At 29.6% G+C, this 15,354-nt stretch overlaps 1 protein-coding gene across 2 annotated transcripts in view; it reads right to left on the bottom strand.

The window, feature by feature from the left end:
- Nucleotides 1–15,354, bottom strand: part of LOC117175808 (putative fatty acyl-CoA reductase CG5065) — a 110,142-nt gene that overhangs the window by 52,226 nt on the left and 42,562 nt on the right. The window contains exon 1 of one of the 2 annotated variants that reach the window (XM_033365559.1): nt 7,441–7,637. The exons of the other annotated variant lie outside the window; for it this stretch is intronic. The gene's annotated coding sequence lies outside the window, so the exon portion shown is untranslated. Of the gene's footprint in view, nt 1–7,440; nt 7,638–15,354 lie in introns of those variants that run through there. 2 annotated transcript variants of the gene reach the window in all.

The following is a 15,354-nucleotide window of genomic DNA, read 5'->3' as shown; positions in this document are numbered from 1 at the left end:
ACATATAAAAGTTTTTGGTTCCGTACCTAAAGGAGAATTTAATAACAAAAGTTTTTTTTTAAAGAATGCGCATTTTTTTAAACGAGACAATGAAACTATGTGTCTTTTAATTCCAATGTATGTTATGAATTTTCATAATATACATTTATGGAAATTATATACAATTTGAGGGGCAAACTCGAGTGGGAAGCACGAGATACGTGATGAGAATGTGTTTGTTAAAGCTGAAGGAGCTTCAACAAAGGAGAATTCACAATCACCAAATTATTGTTATCTATACTTTGACCTTTAGTTTTAAAAAGGTTGTGCACAAGTGTAGAGAATATATAAAGAAAGAGCGCGTAGCGCGAGGTTACTATATCAACGAGTGCGAGGTGCGAGAACCAACAATCGCGCGCCCTATAGATGCACTCAAACTTGCGAGCAAAAGCGAGCCGTACGCGTGGCGCGCAGCGGGAATGCGCCCGCCAAGCGAACAGATTTTTTATTAGAGTTTACAAATTTCATGTATGTAATTTCCTAAAACGCCCGAAAAACTACACTAATAATCTTGCCTTGGCAAGGAAACTTCGTCTAAAGAAATAAATCTCTCATTAATAATTGGACCCTTATCTTAATGTTGCTTCCTACAACGTTTGTATCGATAATCGATTGGTTGAACTTGGCGAAGACACATATGAAGCAATTTTTATAATAACTTCCGAGTCCTAATTACATTAGTTTACAATTATTACCAAATCAAAATAAATTCGCAACTGAATATTTATAAATAATAAGTAAATATTTGAATATAATATAACTTTTTTTTTGTGTTTTCAAAATTTTTTAATTAAAAAAAATGGTTTCTATTCAATTTTTCTTATTTTTGTCTATTATCTGTTATATTTTTTATTATAAGTTCAAGAGTGAAGGTAGTTTAATATCTGATTTAAATTTACCCCATCTACTGCAGGCCTGTCTAGCGTGCGAAATTCCAGGAATTATAGTTAAAACGACTCGAATTAATGTTAATTTTCCACTGGACAGGCCTGACATCGTGCAACGGCCTCCATCCGAGTATAACGGAGCCAAGCGTTGCTTAATTTCGGCGTTCGAACAGGAAGCCTTAAACCTTTCCATATGTCTTATATTCTCAACGCTGGAAATTATTATAAAATGTAAAATTGTTAAAGTTGTAATTTTTAAATTTTTTAGATTTTAACCCTAATTTTGATTTCACTTAATAAAAATTGGGACCTGTTAAATTGTTTAGACTTTATTAGGTTTAAATAATTAAATTCGAAATGATATTTACCAATTTAAATGATTTAATTTGAAATTAAAAACATTTTTCAATTGTAATTTGTTTCAACTCAAAGGTTTAGATTTATTCTCCAATTTACTTTAATTAATTCAAAATGGTTCATTTTCAACCGCTTATAATTACAAATTGTTCAATTTGAAAAAGTTGCAGCTCTGATGTTTCAATTTTTACGGCTAGCGGTTAAAAAATATTTTCAAACTCTTTTAAATTTAAATTCTTAAATTTCGAAAGGGAAATGGAAAGTAGAAGTGCAAAATAAAGGTTGAAACTTTAGCAGAGCCACATTATGTAAATTCCAGAGTGGATCTAAATCTAAATTCGTCGGAGCGCCAAGCAAACACGGGAAAAGCTACCTATAGCTATAGAACTTTCAGATGCATGAATCGAATATCGATTAAATTTTCACCAGTCTTGACAATTAACAATATAAAGAAAATAAATTTAATCAAGAGTCGAATTTCCAACACTTTCGATGAAATGAAAATGTTGAAAATTTATAAAAACTTTAGAGAAAGCTTAAGAGCCTAATTTTGTATTTTAAATTTTAAATTAAAATAAATATGCACTTTTGGACTATTAAAACATTGCTTGATCCAATTAGAAAAATTAATATCAATATTTGTAATGAAAGAGAGGAAAAAAAGAGAGAATTTCGAGATAAAAAAGAATGATTTCGTGGTTTGGTAATTTCAGGTAAAATAAAGCTTCTACATTAATCTACAATTTACAGCATGGTTCAATCGTAAACACTGAAAAAAAATGCATAAAAATATGATAATGCTGCACTCAACAACTGATTAAAAAAAAGTTTATAGAAATTGTTGGAGATTCAAAAGCAAATATATTCTCATAAGTGGTTTATACTTCATTTTCAATAGACGACGAAAAACTTAAACGAGTTGCTGAATTTTCATGAGGCTAAATTAGTGTGTAAAGTTCAAATTAGAAGATAAGGTGCGATTCGATGAATTATGGTAACTACTGATAATAATGCTTAAAAACGTAAATTTATTCTCCTTTATTTTAAAATTCGAAATCTGTATAATTGGTATTTTTTAGATATGAAATTACGTGAATTCGATTCAAATATTAAAAAACTGATCAATTCTGAAGAATTTATGCTTATGAATCGTTCAATTTTAAACATTGTCCATTTATATAGAGTTAGTACAGAATTTCAATGTTCAAATTTTAGACATTTTCCAAGTCAACGTCAACGCTGTAATGAAATGTAACCTTGGTATAATTCTGTTTGGGTTATTGTAAATAAATACAAATATAATAACAAGTCATTTGCAGAACATTAATTTAAAAAATACATATATGAGACCAAGCAAATTCAAATTTCAAAAAATTTCTAATTTTAAATCGAGAGGGCTTGAGATTTTATTTCGTTTCAAGGATAAAATTAAAAATTCAAATTGCTTTGAAATCTCAAATATTTCAGATTATAATTCTTTTCGAACACGAACAATTTTGCACTGGAATTCTCTATAACTTCGAAAACTTAATCAATTCCAATGAAAATAATCCCATCTCTTCCAAGAACTTTCATATGGGAATATTTTGAAATCTGGCGGGTTTTATTTTTTTTTCAACTGAATTACAAATAAATCAACTTTCAAAGTCACATTTGTATATATTCAATTATCCAGACATTAATAAATTTAAAATGCTACACAAATAATAAAATTTAATTTATAAGGTTTTATTCTGAAATTATTCCATTTTGAATTTTGGCAATTTCTCGCGTAGAAAATTATTGGGGCAAACTTGCGTCCAGTTAGGGCATATAGTTTAGGCTTTCGGTCCCGCGCTCCTCGCATAACCAAAATGCGGGAGCTAGCAGTTCTAGGAATATACTAAATCCGAGGTAGCTAATTACAAGTTTAGTACTTTTTATTTTATGACCCATAAACCTCTCGTTTTACAGAATAGAAAAAAAGTAACTTCAAATATTTTAAAATTTCAAAAAAACTAAACTAAATGAACGAATTAATCGAAAATACTCGATTCTTTTAACAATTGGATGGTCACTATAGGATTTTGACAAGTATTTAACAATTAAAACAGGGAAAGTTAAGCGGTGCTAAATCCATTTTTTGACGAAATTGAGTTTTCTTCAAAAATCATATATACATCCTCTCTTTTTGTATGCCTTTTCCAGTAAAAAACGTAAGTCATTATAAGAATATAAGTATTTAAACATCGGAGATATTACCAAAATAAGGTTGGCCCTAATACAACAAGGTTTCTGGTCGGATCCCGGTCGGGCTGCTCCTGGCTGGGTTTCATGGACAGGAACCGAGCGGGAGCCGGTCGGGCTACATTTTTCTCGAATCACGTAGTCTGGGGCTGGCCGGTTACTGGCCGGGCCAACCCTGGTTATGTCCCACGGTCGGGAGCCGGCTGGGCACTGGTCAGGTTAATGTTTTTGTAGAAATTACACATTTTTAAGAGTCGTGATATTATCAAAGACGTGATTATGGATGCTAGATGAATAATTATTTAAAAATTATAATTTAAAGATTTATTAGATCAGTGAAATAACAATGAGCTTTTTCAATTCTTAAAAAAAAAACATAAAATTTTTTCGAATAATTTAACATTTATAATGAAACTGTTATCGATTCTGCTATGTGCAACAACAGAAATGATACAATTTTAATAAACTTCTCTATATTCAGACAATGTTTAGTCTGTACAATTTCAAATTTACCGCCATATATAGCGCCTGCTGTGTCTGTCGTCTGCATAGACATTCAGTCATTTTCAGTTTCACATCTGGAACGAGGATGCTCCTTGCACTCACGTCGCGTCATCTTTTCGAAATTTGCAAATAAAATCGAGACTCATGGTTAAAATCAACCTTATTTCAGTGATTAGTTTGAAACCCCCACTTAGTGCGCAAATAATAATTATTTTTAATTAAAATATAGTTTGGTGTATACAGTTTTTACTTTCTTCCTTCCTAACCTTAAATCACCACGTGGCTTTCAAATTGCTATGTGATTCTATCATAAGGGAATGCAATTCTACTCCAATTTTCTTGCTAGAATTGGTTCACTGGATTAGAACTGGCCTGAAGCAACATTTCTTAACCGCATTTTGGCCGGATTACCCGACCGGATCCCGGCCGGTATTGAAGCCAGGATCCGACCAGTTTACCGTGAAATTTTGAGCCGGATTCCCCGACCAGCGCCCGGCTTAAAGCGGGGCTATCCGGCTGGGACCCGGCCGGATCCCTGATTGGATTCCTACACGGGATACGAAGTCAAAATAAAAAAATACAAATATGTTAATCAAAACGTCGCGCATCAAGGAGTCTTTTTTATTCTTGCATGAACTTTGAATTACGTTAATAAAAAAAATCTGTATAAAATAGATTCTTTAAATGATATAAGTGACCAAAAATTCCGTACTCTTCAATAAAACGCATTAATATTATAGTTTATTCGATTCGTCTCGAACCATTCAAAGTTTTAATTTTTGCATCAACTTTTAATTATGTGCTAGAAAAAAAAGTAATAAATATTTTTAGTAATCCTTCAGTCACTTCTGAAATATGGTAAAAATAAGCCCTCAAAACATCATCAATTTATCTGCAACCTTCTTCCAGTTATCGTGTTCACAAAAACGTGTGACATCCAAACGCTCTCATAAATCCGGATAATTTTTAGAATATTGTATTAAATATTTTTTATTGATCAAATTTCCATTAAAACAATTAAAATTTTTTCGATATTGTTAACATTACAAAGCTTCCTCTACGAGGAAGCCAAAAATGCTGTACTAATATTAAAAATGTTCCTTCTTCTCTTAAAAAGTGTTATTTTTTATGCAATAAATAAAAATATTTATTTCAGATGAATTTCCTAATGACTTATGCACTATTTTTCCAAACTGCCATGAAAAGCTAAACAGTGATGAGCCTGTTCACATTTTTGATTAGATTCTTACATGAAAATGTAGCGCCATCTATTTTTTCATACAATAATAATTACACTGATCCATACACCTATACAAAAATAGTGTATTTCGATACGAGTGGCCAAATAGGCGGTCGTTCACTGCGAGTGTGAAGGCACCGCACTCACCCTGCTTCGCCACGACTTTCGAGCTGGACCTTCACACACGCAGTGAGCACCCGGCCGCCCATGAGCCCTCGTGTTTTGAATAATATTTTTCTTACAAAAAAAATAAAAAACTGGGATTGTCTGTCGTTTACAGATATAGAATATATCCTTACAGGTTCAACATGACGTATACATAGTAAAAAGTTGCAAAATGTTTCGGCAGCCATGAACAGCATTTTTCTCATTGGTGAAAGCCTTTTGCTCACCAATGAAATTATTTTGCTCAACAGTGAAAGCATTTTGTTCACCACTGTTGGTGATTTTGCTCATCGCATATGCGTACAATACTGACACGTAAATTTACATGTACGTGTAAAGAAAAAAGATTACTTAATAGGTGGTAGAATGTTCCTCTATACGTATAAATTTTTTGCTTTTCTGTTTACGTTGATTGAACTTAGCACCGTTTAGCTTTCCCCACTTAAATTGCTGGTGGTATTATTATAAAAATTTTAAAAATTTTGTAATAATATTTCAATGTTCCTTTTTTTATTAAATAGTGTTATTTTTTATAAAATAAATGGAAGTATGTATTTCATATGATTTTCTCAACGACTGATGTACTATTTTAATTATAATACTATAGGGAAAGTTAAACGCTGCTAAGTCCATCGTCATTTCCGTTAGATTATTACATGAAAATTTAGCACCATCTATTTTTTCGCATAATTGTTATTAAACTGATCCGTCTATCTAAAAAAAAAAGTAATTTACTCAGTCGGTTGTAAATTATTCTTTCTCTTGAAAGGTTTCTTTGCTTCACCTGTAAAATTAGGTTGACTGGACTTAGCACCGTTTAGTTATCCCCACGTCAATTATTTAACTTATAGAAAGATTCAATTAAACGCTTAAATTTGTAATTGTTTAATTCCAAGGGCTTTCAATTTCAAATCATCCAATACTCAATGGGAAATTGCCAAGACCATTTTAGTAGAAACTTGGACCATGATTGGGGTGTCACGCCGGGAGTCTGACCAACATTAGCCAAGCAATGGGTCAATTTACTTTTGAATTTGAAACTATTCATATTGTATCATTTTAATTAAAAATAGTAAAAAAGACTTTTATAATTTGAAATCTGAATTTTTAAGCGGTATATTTAAATTGTTCGTCCCAGGCTTAAATTTTGAGTTTAAAGCTGTAAAACAAAAAGTTCCGAAAAATGTGAAACTTGAAGAGACTTCTTTGATAAATTCTCTTAACACTTAGTGTCTACTTTTTATTTCACTGGAAGTTTAAATTTGCTAAATTAAGGGGCTGCATTTCGAGTACTTTTCAAGTGAAATTTAAGTGCGAAGAGCAGGCACTCGAATGTAACTAAGACGAGTGAAGTACCGCTAGAAACGACAGCAACAGTTTAGTGTCACACATTCTTTGCCAATGTCCTGTGGCCGATTTTTCAAGCGTTTCTCATAGGTATTCTTGTATGCTTTAAACTTAAATAATTCAAAATCGTCCCACTAACCGACAGAATACATTTATCTTTAACAGAGAAAATATTATTATGAATGTTGCTACTTTTACTTTTGTTAAATTCAATTAATATATAATATATCTATTTTCTGCTCATCATACATATCGTTTAGCACCTTTCGCGCGTAATTATTGTAGCATGCTTGTACCGATAAGAGTGTAACGTTAGTAATTATTTATAATTGGTCGTACTTGACTTCGTGCAGAGACAGTGAAGTTGGGTTATATGCAAGTTATAACTTGAACTGATTGACACCTGAGATATAAAAAAATCGAAAGTATACTTTCTTGTATTCATTTAATTTTTTAAGTGGATATTCTATCCGCTTTATTAGATATAATAGACTAAAGTATTTTCTGAACAAAATTGGTAATTTATTGACTGAAAACTTAATGTATTGATATATTTTTGAAAATAATATTGTTTTCCTTTAATTTCTTCAAATTAAGCTTTAATAAATAATAGTAGCTAGGTAACTTACAAAATAACTATTTCGCTTATATTGTACTTTCTTGCACAAGTATTACCTTCAAAAACTGTAAGATCCACGGACATCGTTTCCATCGAATCACTTTGATTATATTTATATCACTGAACTCAACTGAAGAAAATTTAATTCAAACTGATAGAACTATTAGAAAAATGTGTTTATCACATAAAGAGGGTACAAATTTTATGGACACGCTGTACTCGGTGTTAGAAAGAGCGCGCAACTGATAGTAGTGTGGGCCCGGCACGATACCTTATATCTGGTCAATAGGATGCAATGAGGCCCCACCATTGCCACTCTCAGCGACAGGGTTTACACATTCATCCTTTTTTTCCTCACTCCCATATTTTACGATCACCTTTTTCTTACTGTTATTAGATATGCATCTGAATAGGATTATTTTATAATGCAAGGAAGCTTCGTAGTTGATTTCTATCGATCAAAATTTCAAAATTTGTTTACAAGTTCTAAGCCAGGTTTCATTTTTAATTGCTCAATTACAGTTTACCTAACTGTACGGCGAATAACTCTAAGAATATTTCGATAATTCACGACCTTCATGTAAACATCAAATCATGATTTATTACTTGGCTTGATAGTATAATAAAATAATAATAATAATAATAGTAATAATAATATAATGTTGTCATATAGGAAACAATCAACCGCTGACTTTAAAAAAATATATTTTTAAATGTAAATCAGGATGACTTCTTCAAATCTTCAAGAACAAATTTTTAATTTAGAAAAAAGATGTTATTGTGCGCGTTAGTTTGTGAATCATGCATAAATAGATCAATTTTTTACAATTAATAGTCATAAGAACCTGCGCTGTCTTTTTTATATTTATTATTGAAAAGGATGTGAGTTGTATCTTATCTTAATTTAAATTTTATATGCTGACCAAATCCAGATTCAATCCTGGTGGCAACTTTAGTTGACTGAATCGGCCTCCTAAATATGTTCTTGTTTTTGAGAGAAAACAAGACGACACAAATTTGACCGTTTTTAGAAAAATATAAATATAAATCCAAAAAGCCTCTATAAATTTGTTATTATTCATTTTTAGATGAAACAACTAGATTTCTTTTTAATCTTTAAAAACGACAAAACAGACGAAAAAAAATGAAGAGACAAAAGTGGTTCAACCAAAAAAGATCCGCAAATTTCTAATACTCTTTAAAATTTTAATCAGTTAAGATGTTTACTAATTTCAATTGTTGGCTGAATCCTAGCTATGAATCGATAGTTTTTACTGATAAATTAGTAATTGTTACTGATACATTAGTAAAAAAGGACTGTTTCATAGCTAAAATTTAGCCACTGATTGAAATTAGTAAAAAATTTAACTGATTCAAATTTAGAGAGTAAGCTTTTATTATAAGAATACATTAGCAATAAAAAAATAATTTATTGAATAAACGATGCAAATTGCAAAAACTTTTTATTTAACAAATTTTTTGGCTTAAATTGTATCTACAAATTTTCTTAGAATCACTTAACGATAGGATTTGTATTTTTGGTTTATATCGTACAAATTACAATAACAAGACAATGAAAATACGCTTGTTTTAATATAAATGCATATTATGAATAATAAAGTTATCATGATAACTAAAATTTGTATTTTATTTTGCAATGTTTGAATAAGCAGTCCCAGATCGAAGTACATAAATAAATAATGTAGAAGAGTTCGAATTTGGGATAAAATCAAGTACGAAGCACGAGATAACACTTAATATATACATATATAATAATTAATAATACTACACTGAAAAAAATTGTTCTTGAATGAAATAAATATTACTTGATTTAAGTCAATCGCAGGTACGAATAGGGATGATAGAATATGAGTGTGTTCCAAATAAATAAATACTTGCTACCGTATGCTCGGAACATGCGTACATTTTCTTAATCTGAGAAAATGTATTCTTAGATAGAATATCGCATTTTATTATTCTCAAACTTTATTGTGTTACTTCATATAGAGATGTATTCAAGTGCAGAACTTAGTTTATTTCCAAGAAATAATTTCTGATACACTTCAAGAATATATTTTCTTAATCTAAGAATATGCAGTATCGGAGCAGTAGACTAGTGCCTCAACTGAACACTATTTCTCAACGAAAAAAAATGGTTTTCGAAATTATTGTTATATAATCTTAATTTTTTAAATTATTAAAATTCGTAATTTGCACAAACTGTTACTTACACATACAATCGTACGCCTAGACGCTGTAAAAAATCGCACTTGCCGAGGATTGAACCCTAACCTATACCTAAGTATCACTTATTTAACGAGGCATTTCATACTTTTTGTTTTTAAATATTTAAAGTGCTTAAAAACGACCAAAAAATAATTGAACTCCACTTATTTTACCTTTGTAAAACGCACAGTTTTCGATTTATATAATTCTTTTCTAATACTTTTTAAATCAGTTTTTAATTAAAAATAAGATTTCCTGAAAAATAATTTTAAATATGTAGAAAAAATCAATCGCTGGTTTAAATATTACATATATAAAAAAGTGCTCGATACTTTACTTTTATTTTAGAAATTATTTTATTTAAAACATTTTATTTAAAGCATTTTTAATTGTCCATTTTTTAATTGTTCTTTCATAAAATGTAATGCATTCTTAATAAACTTTTTAAAAATGTTATTGAATTCTTTTTTCTTAAATATTTTGCTTTAAAAATGCATAACATTTTTCTAAATTGTCAAGAAAATGTAATAGTTGTATTTTAAAGCATTTTTCAAAGCATATAACTTTGTTTTATGCTGTCATATATTTATTTTTTATTATTTACATAATAAAAAGAATTATGTAAGTATATGGGTGATTGCTAAAATGTTCACCATTTGTAGTCCAAGACATTTTCTATGATCAATAAATTCTTTGACTGAAAAACTTAATTTTATTCAGTTTTTATAAATATACATAATAATAGTATCCGCATTAAATTTTCTATAATTAATGACATGTTGAAATGAAATTTTCAATGATCATTGAATTCATCGACTGAAAAACTTAATTTTGTTAATTTTATTTAAAGAAACCTAAATCTATACTTTATTATTTAGAAAAGCAACATTATATGCGCGCTACAGTACGTGGGAAGCATTGCATAAAACTTACTTAGTTTAAATTAGAATAACACATGATCATTTTCTATTTTCAAAACTATTTTTTTTCTTACTAATAACTTTTATGAATTTGGCAATTTTTGCGATTTTAAAACTGCTATTATCGAACACGAAAATTGTGTGTTAACAAGACACAACTATGTCTTACAACTCTAATTTAAATTAAATAAGGTTCACATAACAAAATTTTTCACTGTTTATAAATCAATTTTTATCTAGCCGAATCCAAAAAGTAATATTTTCTTATTGAATAAATAATGCCTGCATTTAGCAGGAATATTTATTGTTATTTTTAAGTTCGGATGATTTTTTGTTACCTTGAACACTACATAAAAATAATTTCAGGGTGGCCGTTTTAATTGAGGGAAAAAATTTCCAGTCATTTTCCGTTTCACAAAAATGTTTCACAGTTTAAAAAATTCGAAATTGTTTAATTTTGAGTAGATTAATACATACAAATAATAAGCGAAAAAAACTATAGACGCAATAAATTTATAACCTTTTAATAAATTTAGGAATGAAATGACTTTTGAGTCTTGCATAATTATTTCAAAATTAAAAACACTTTTCTCAACTCCATTTAAAAATTTTAATTTTTTGTAAAATGATTTGATTCTTCATGTATTTCTGAAACTGTCAATTTCTGTTCGTCTGTCCTAACCTACGCTAATTTGTTTTTCTCATCCAAATTTAAAAAAATGTAGTTTAAATCGAGTGAAGTCTCGAAAACAATTTTTTGAGACTTCTAAAAAATGACTAAATTTTAATTAATTTTTTTAAATTATTGACTGAAATGTTACTTTTTTTTTGACTGAAAATTGATCTGTTTGACTATTTTAAATTATCATCAACTCAGGTTAAGAACCTTTGAAAAAGGTACGCATGTGTACCGAAACGTTAGGAAGTTTCAAAAGGAGTTTTTCTATTAAATAAATATCTGAGTTTCGAAGAACAAGTTTTTTTGACTCATATTTATTTTTTCGATTTACGATTGGACCGTAAGACATAAATAATTTAAAATCTACGATTAGAAATCAATAAATTTTAATTTTTTACCACAAAAAACTTACCGACGCAATAAACTTTTAATTCTTGCTTATAGTTTTATGAGTGATTTGATTTGTGTGTCAGCAAAAAGTTAATAGTTTATCAAAGTTGCAAATTCCTATCTACATTTGCATAAATAAAATTGATTATGTGCACTAATGTTTTGAATTTTATAAATATTATTGAATTTCAAAATAATTGTTAGCGGTGAAGAGAATCAACTTCATAACATGTCAACTTGTCGATTATTATCTTTAATAAGATACTTATGCAGTAAGAAGTAAAGTAATTTAGACCAATATATATTAATTTTCATAGTATGTGTGCGATGTTTATCGGATGAAGACTACAGTTCATATGTTAAAAAAAAACTGATGTGATTCTATCTTGATAAAATAGGTATCTTCGAAGTAAATCTGACATTCGTTTCAAATTAATAATTATTTGAAGGAAAATATTCAAGCATTATTCTAAGAGAAATTATTTCTTCGCTGAATACATTCATTTTCTCGTCTCAAGAACATGAACATTTTGTTTTAATTAAAATAGTAGCCATAATAAGTATATGAATTTACTTGGATCAACAAACATTTCGTTACAGTTTTAGTTACTTATTATGGGAATATAATATTCTTAATTCAATATTTTATTAAACTTGGCGCAAATAAGTATAATGGAACAAATTAACTTAATAGTTTTTGGCTTAGACTAAATATAGTCTTAGTTCAAATAGTTGTCCTGATTCTATCATTTTCTTAATTCAAGAAAATCGGGCTCTTGTAAAAAGAAAAATATTTATGCTTTTGATCGCGACGTGCGAGATCCAACTCTCTTATGTTCTCTTTATGAAATTAATATTTTATGTTTGAGAAAAAATCCAATAAAAAAAATTCATGTGGCCAAAAAGATGATTTAGCCTAAATAAAAGTTACTAAGTATTAACAAATACTAATAACTAATTAATTAACTTACTTATACAAGCAGGATTTTTTCATATAAAAAAAGCAATAAAAAATGGTTTTTCTATAAAATACACGTCCATGTTTACAAAATTCAGCCGGGAAGATAAAGTCAAATTTAAGAAAACCCCACTTTTTTATTTGATAAAATCGCGCTTATATAAAGAAAATATTCTCTAATTTTTATAAAGGCAAACTCATTTTTTTTGGCCATGACAATTTTTTTCTCGAAAACATGTTATTGTAAACGAGTAAGTCTTTTTTGTAAAAAAATTTTAAATAAGCAACGTTTTTCGTATCAATTTTTTAAATTTGTCGTTGTTTGTAAAAAAAAGCGAAAATTAACATTTTCGACCAAAAATTCTCGTAGCAGCTTTAAAAATGTAACAACACCAAACAATGAAACAAAAAATGTGGGGTTTTTTGAATAAATCGACTTTTAATTCATTGAGGAAATAAATCCGAAATATTTGTGTTAGTTCAAACAAATCTTTAATTCTGAAGTCCGATAATTTAAAACAGTTCATTCTTAATTATATGAACTTCTATTCTTTGCCTTCAATGTTAAAAATGTATTTTTTCTACTCAGTACCAACTTTATTTGAAAATAATAAGTTTAATTACTTAAAACAAAAAAAAATCGCGTGCGGCTGGGTTTGCCCACAAGTTTGAGCGCTACTAAGGCGGGCAACCGTTGGTTCTCACACTTCGCCCTTGATAATTTATGTACCTCGAGCTACGCGTTTAGTTTTTGAATTTCCGCTGCATTTCTGCACAGATCTTTGAAATTAAAGGTCAAAGCATCAAAAACTGTAATTTGGTTATCGCCATTTCTCTTTTTTTAAAGCTCTTTCGGCTTTAACGAGCACGTTTGTATATTATATTGTATATAATCTATATTACGTTTATTTTTGCACCTCTGGCTGGTACTGCTTATTCAGATATTAAAAAATAATGTACACATTTTATTTTTCATGATTACTTTAATATTTGCTGCTTATTTTGCACTAAGTTTTATTCTCAGCTACCCTGAAAAATCTTTCAATTCAAACATTTATATTATTACACTTCATAATTGCATTGCTAATAAAACATACGTATTTTCATTATCTTGCATTTATAATTTTAAAAAGTGCAGATCCTATAAAAAAATTTTGTTATTAAACAATTTATTGCAACTTTTTCCCCATAAATTTAATTTATTTGTTTTCCATGCTATTGTGTATGATTTAAACTAAAAATAAGCATACTAGCGTCAAGTGGCTCTAAGCAAATTCGTAGGTATAATTTGAGCAAAAAATATTGTTAAATAAAATGTTATTGTAGCTTGTATCGTTTTTCAAAAGAGTTGATTTCTTTATTTTTAATGCATTTCTATAACAAGAGCTTATAACAAGTTTGCAGATCATTTTTGGCTGCACAACTTTTATCTTTTCATTCTTCCAACTCTTGTATCGTTTTTCCAAAAATTAAATTTTTAACCCGTTCGATCTAAAAATTATCAATAATATATTTGTAGATCCTTTTTGGGTGAGCAAAATTCAACTGTTAATTTTTTTTCGTCCCACGTGTCATTTTTCAAAAAGAAATATTTTGTATTTTAAATTTATTTTTTTTTACTATTAAAACAAAAACTGCATGTTCTATAAAAAAATGATTAATAACAAATTTATAGATCTCTATTGGGTGTACAACTTTTGTTCTGATGTATATATCTCCTTTTTAGAGATTGAAAACTTATATTCGTCATCCCGTGTAGAAATTTCCCCGGTTGGCCCTAATACAACAAGGTTTCTGGCCGGATCCCGGCCGGGTTACCCCTGGCTGGGTTTCATGGACAGGAACCGGGCGGGAGCCGGTTGGGCTACATTTTTCTCGAATCACGTAATCTGGGGACGGCCGGTTACAGGCCGGGCCAACCCTGGTTATATTTCATGGTTGGGAGCCGGCTGGGCACTGGTCAGGTTAATGTTTTTGTAGAAATTAAACATTTTTTAAGGGCCGTGATATTATCAAAGACGTAATTATGGATGCTAGATAAATTATTATTTGAAAATTATAATTTAAAGATTTATTAGATCAGTGAAACAAAAATGAGCTTTTTTAAATTCTTTTAAAAAGAAACATTTAATTTTTTCGAATAATTTAGCATTTGAAATTAAACTGTTATCGATTCTGCTATGTGCAATAACAGAAATGATACAATTTTTATAAACTTCTCTATATTCAGAAAACGTTTAGCCTGTAAAATTTCAAATTTACCGCCATATATAGCGCCTGCTGTGTCTGTCGTCTGCATAGACACTCAGTAATTTTCAGTTTCGCACCTGGAACGAGAATGCTCCTTGCACTCACGTCGCGTCGTCTCTTCGAAGTTCGCAAATAAAATCGTGACTCGTAGTTAAAATCAACCTTATTTCAGTAATTAGTTTGAATCCCCCCACTTAGTGCGCGAATAATTATTATTTTTAATTAAAATATAGTCTTGTGTATACAGTTTTTACTTTATTCATTCCTAACCTTAAATCACCACGTGGCTTCCAAATTGCTATGAGATTATATCAGAGAATAAAATTCTACTCCAATTTTCTTTCCAGAATTGGTTCACTTGATTTGACTTTTAAAGTTCACTATAATCTTGACGATGAGCTTCAAAAGACAAGCCAAGTTACCAATTTCTCGCCTGAAGCAACATTTCTTAACCGCTTTTTGGCCGGATTAGCTGATCGGATCCCGGCCGGTATTGAAGCTGGGATCCGATCAGTTTACCGTCACGTTTTTAGCCGGATCCCGGCCG

The sequence above is a fragment of the Belonocnema kinseyi genome, chromosome 7 (genome assembly GCF_010883055.1).
Source record: "Belonocnema kinseyi isolate 2016_QV_RU_SX_M_011 chromosome 7, B_treatae_v1, whole genome shotgun sequence".
Classification (NCBI taxonomy): Eukaryota; Metazoa; Arthropoda; class Insecta; order Hymenoptera; family Cynipidae; genus Belonocnema; species Belonocnema kinseyi.
The sequence above is the reverse complement of the archived record's forward strand: the minus strand, read 5'-3'. Positions and strand labels throughout refer to the sequence as shown.